This window comes from Tamandua tetradactyla, chromosome 21 (genome assembly GCF_023851605.1).
Source record: "Tamandua tetradactyla isolate mTamTet1 chromosome 21, mTamTet1.pri, whole genome shotgun sequence".
Classification (NCBI taxonomy): Eukaryota; Metazoa; Chordata; class Mammalia; order Pilosa; family Myrmecophagidae; genus Tamandua; species Tamandua tetradactyla.
This window is the reverse complement of record NC_135347.1, coordinates 32,326,455-32,331,313: the sequence shown is the minus strand read 5'-3', so window position 1 is coordinate 32,331,313 and position 4,859 is coordinate 32,326,455. Positions and strand designations below refer to the sequence as shown.

The following is a 4,859-nucleotide window of genomic DNA, read 5'->3' as shown; positions in this document are numbered from 1 at the left end:
CAGAATATGTAAAAACATAGAGAAAGAATGTGGATTGGTGGTTGTTAGGGGGACGAGACACTAAGGTGTAACTGCCTAATGGGGATGGGGTTTCCTTTCGGGGTGATAGAAACTACACAGAAGTGGTGGTTTCATAACACTGTGGATGTTCTAAATGCCACTTAATTGTTCACTTTAAAATAGTTAATTTTATGTTATGTGAATTCCACCTTAATTTAAAAAAAACCGTTGTCCAATTCAGTGAAGATATACTATCAATGACAAATGAGTGAAGTTTCAACACACATCTTTCCTATTTCACTTTTGGCTTATCTGTTAATGAAAAAAAATGCCAACCAACATTCATGTTACTACATTCATTCATCAATGACATGAGCAAACGTCTTTGTTGAACTGGATAGGAACCAAGCATTTATTAGCAATCTGGTTTTGTCAAATTATGGTAGAATTGCAAACTTAGATTGACTACTGATAAAACAGTTTTGACAAAAGTAAAAGCGTTTTATGAGAATTAACTTGGCTGCATGAAATTTACCCTAAAGCCTGTTATTTACTTTATTGTGATTTGTAACTGTGTGCCATGCATCCTTTTCACCCATAAAGTTTGTAATAAATGTGTGTTTGATGTATACGCATGCAGTTTCCTCCCAGGGAAACCTGATTGCCTGACATTTACCAGCACAGCACTGAGTATGCAGCTACTAGACCAAAGCTCCGCTAGGGAAATGAGACTTCACAGTGGAAGACCAGAGTTTGCAGTTTTCCAAACAAGCACCGCTGAGGTGCTTCCCAGTGGTAGTAGCCACCTGGCTGACACGTAGGCTTGCCTAGTGCAGATGGTCTGAATTCTTTCCCCCTCCAGGCATTTCCTTAACTATTTCTGCACCAGGACTAGGTGTGCATTGCATCCCATACTTGTTTCATATCTGTCTTCCCACTGTAATACAAGTTCCTCAATGGCAGGAAAACAGATCACCTTCAGATTGGCAGAGAGTATTCAATACAAGTGGGCTTTTTTTTTTTTAAACCCTCGGTCAGGAATTTATGTACCTGAAAAGTCTAACAGAAATGTAAGCATAGCTTATATTTGGTTATACACCTTTGGTTATATGTTTGTAGAAAGTAAAGTACAAAGAACAGACTTCCTTGGAAAATCCTGGATCTCTAGAGCACTCACTGAACTCTGGGTATAGCCAGGAATTCAGTGTGAAGGAAGTGAAATTAATCATAGGGTAAACCTGCTCCAGTTATATTTCTACCTGAAGAGGATTCGAATGCACTTTCTAGTTCAGGGATTACATATTGGTGGTCCACAGACCGAGCAGGACCTACCAATGTGTTTCACTGAACTGACATGTGTTTCTTTTTTAAACAAACTTAAATCTGAATGTACTTTAACAGGACATGTCCTCTCCAGCTCTCCACAGTGCCTAGCATTTTCTATCATCTTACACCTTGTATTAAATGCCACTGAATTCTTTACTTTAAAATGTTTAATTTTATGTTATGTGATTTTCACTTCATTTTTTTAAAGGTATTGTCCAACTGGTTAAAGAAATAACTCATATCACTGACCGATAAATGTCAAAAGGTATTTGCACTTTTCTTGGAAATAATTTGGGAGTAAGAGTTCTCCTTCCATTCTCCCTACTGATACCAGCTCCCTGTCTCATCCATCAGAGGGTAAAATAGATAGCCTTGTTCAGTAGCACTGAACTGTGATAAGTTTCTTTGGTATCTTTTCAGAGAAATTCTAGACATATTAATAAACCTTTTATATTAAATAATATTTTATTAAACATCACAGCACCTACATTCATTTTGAAATAATAGTTCTCACATATTAAAGGCATTATTTATTTTTTTGGCAGACAATATTTAGTGAGTATGTGGATTTTCAGACCTCTTCAGATAACTGTTTGGTCCTTCAGAAATCTGTGGACTACCACCAAAATAGCTTTAACCATCTTCTATGATCTGTGAGTCTAAAATAAAATTCAGTTGTGCCTTAAGTCAGGTAATGTAAATTATTTCTGGAATTGCCTTTATTATGCCAAAATGTGTTTGTTGATTCATTTATCCTTCTGCTAAATGGCAGCCTAACATACAAACAGATCAAGATGACCTTCACTTGGAGCCTGGCCTGGAGTTGCTCAGGATGGAGGAGAGATAAAGCCACAAACTAACGGATATGGCATGTGAGACAAAGTACCAAGGGAAGGAAAGAGAGACAGGAGAAGCACAGAGAGAATGATCATCTCTTTTGGAGAAAACAAAGACTCTGTAGAAAAGGCCCCTTTCACTGGACAGAGGTGCTTTGTTGGTGAGAGATCAGGGCCAAAGTGCCTTCCAAGCTCAGGAATATCATGGACAGAAGCACTGGAGAGAAAAAAATTCAGGGCAGGTAGAGAAAGCAAGGAGGTCCAATTTGATTGGAGTTCAGCCTTTCTCTACTCCTGTGAATACAGTAGTGAAAAATAAAGTTGGAAAGGTAACCTAGCAAAGAAAGTCTTAAATGCCATCTAAGTATAAAATACTTATTCATCCAAATGCTAAAATATTGAAGAATTACAAACAAGGCGCAGTGTATTTTGTATTTGTTTGTTTGTAGATATCTTGGTTTCACATATTTGCTGTTACAATAAAACCATGTATAAATGGAATTCTACTGACCAGAAATTAAGGTAAATGCTGAGGGTGAGGTGAGGAGAAATGGTTTGAAGAAGGAAGATTTGATAAAAATTAAACAGTTTGTTTTCCTCCTGGCCTCTTCTTTCAGATGTCTGGGAAGTCCCAACCTTCAGGTCGTCTGGACCCACGTTCAGCAGATAGACACATGCCCTGTGACAGACACACGGCCTGAGTTGCCTTGGACCTGCTGGCAGGTAAGGACGGGCTCTGTCAGTTCCAATGCAGGGACGCCCCGAGCCCTTCCCATGTGACAAACCCTCCCAGCATTCACCTTCACGTTGGCAAAGTGCTTCCTTGACAAAGAGCCGCCACCAATACGACAGGTTCTAGGAGACCTGTGGCAAGAGCAAGAACGAATGCAACAAGGCATTCCAGTATTGCCTCTCCAAGATCTGCCGAGATGTGCAGAAAACAATAGGCTTAGCTCAGCATGTTCAGGCATGTGAAACTCTTGTCTGACAGTGTTACAGATTTAGGCTGTAAATCATACCTGGGCAACCAAAGAGCCACATGTAGTTCTGGCTATGAAACAAACAAACAAAAATGCTGATCTCTAAAGATGCTGATAGCTGGGAAAGTGCAGATGAGGGCAGAAGAACATTAGTTTGACAAAGAACTAATGTTTGGACAGCACAGTTAAGACCTTACAAGACTTCATATTTTGCATTAAAATCTTAAACCAAAGGGAAAAAGCAGGGATGGTGGCAGGGAGGGCATGTCTTCCCTCTCAAGTATCTTCTTGTGCAATGCTGCTTTTGTCAGCCAAATTGTCTCATTCCATTCTAGACAGTGATGTGTATTAAGGGAAGATGTTTTTAAAAGAGGGGTTTTCCAACTCAATTTTTGTAACTACACTTAGAAAAAAAAGAGTTTCAAATATAAAAGTTCACTATGAGATATGCTCGACATTATCTTTTTTGGAAATATGGGAAAATCCTCATTTAGATATTTGCTGACCGTGAAACTTTAAAATACTTAAACATTTATGCCAAGAAGGATCTGACTTTATTTTTCCTCTATTTTAATTGCAAATAATATGCTATTTCTTTATAACAGATTTAGTATATGAATATGTCCTGCTTCTATTAACAACAGGGCTAGGTTCCATGTCTGTTTCTCTTGTAAGCTTGGAACCATTGGCTGGTAACCGCTTAGGGAGTAAAACCAGGACAACTATGTGTTATTTAATATGCATAAAAGGTGATGTGAACGAGATTTAGAAGCATAACCACTCCTATCTGTATGAACTACTCACATGACAAATGCCATACCTAGTGATAATCTTTGCCTAAACTGAACAAAAGATAGTTTTAATGAGACAAAAAGTTCTTTAACATAATACACCTCAAAGCCCTATGTGCTGATAATGTTGGGTGTTTATTCTCTAGCACTTGTTCCTCATAGTAGATTCTGTGATATTTTTTAAATATCCACTATTGGTTTTAATAAAAATTGTTCTAGGATGCAAGGGTTGGTTCAGTGGTGGAATCCTCACCTTCCATGTGGGAGACCTGGGTTCGATTCCCAGATCATGCACCCCCCCAAAAGAAATTGTTCTAAAAAGTAAACATGGCACAGAGTTTGAAGTGCAAGAAGACAACCAGATAAAGAAGTCCAGTGGGCCTCTGAAAATAGCATGCTAGGGTTTGGGAGAGGTTAGCATTGACAATATGGAAATCATCTACTGAAACAGGATAATTAAGCCATGAGAGTAGATGGAATAGCAAGGGAGAATGTTAAGGAAGTAAAAAAGAGTAGAGTACATTTTTAAAGATTCTGAAGTCATGGAAAGAGGTCCAAAATGAGAGAGATAAAACACCCCCTAAATAGTGGGCACAGTTGTTTGCCTCACCAGAGCATTTTTTCCTTTTCATTATATGTGTCAGAGTCCAAGAGTCTTTGTTTCCTAGGACTGCTGTAACTAAGTACCACAGAGTGGATGGTTTAAAACCACAGAAATCTACTGTCTCAGAGTTCTGAAATCTAGAATCCAAAATCAAGGTATTGGCAGGGCCGTGCTTCAGTGCAAGTCTGTAGGGGAGAATCTGTTCTGTACCCCTTCCAGGTTCTGTGGTTTGCCAACAATCTGCACAGTCCCTGTCTGTGTCTGAATTTCCACTTCTTATAAGGACACCAGTTATATTGGATTAACGGCCCACCCCATGCCA

At 38.8% G+C, this 4,859-nt stretch overlaps 1 long non-coding RNA gene across 3 annotated transcripts; it reads right to left on the bottom strand.

Annotated features, from left to right (window-relative positions):
- Window positions 1-1,857: 1,857 nt before the first annotated feature.
- On the bottom strand, window positions 1,858-4,641 carry LOC143665327 (uncharacterized). Of its 3 annotated transcripts, XR_013166880.1 has the most exons (4): window positions 4,544-4,641; window positions 2,963-3,083; window positions 2,674-2,878; window positions 1,858-2,456 (listed from the first exon to the last, which is right to left on the bottom strand). It is a non-coding gene; the product is annotated as an uncharacterized LOC143665327 (long non-coding RNA). The 3 variants fall into 3 exon arrangements; XR_013166879.1 differs by lacking the exon at window positions 1,858-2,456 and having other exon boundaries at window positions 2,588-2,878; XR_013166881.1 differs by lacking the exon at window positions 1,858-2,456 and having other exon boundaries at window positions 2,588-2,878; window positions 2,963-3,026.
- Between the last annotated feature and the right edge of the window lie 218 nt (window positions 4,642-4,859).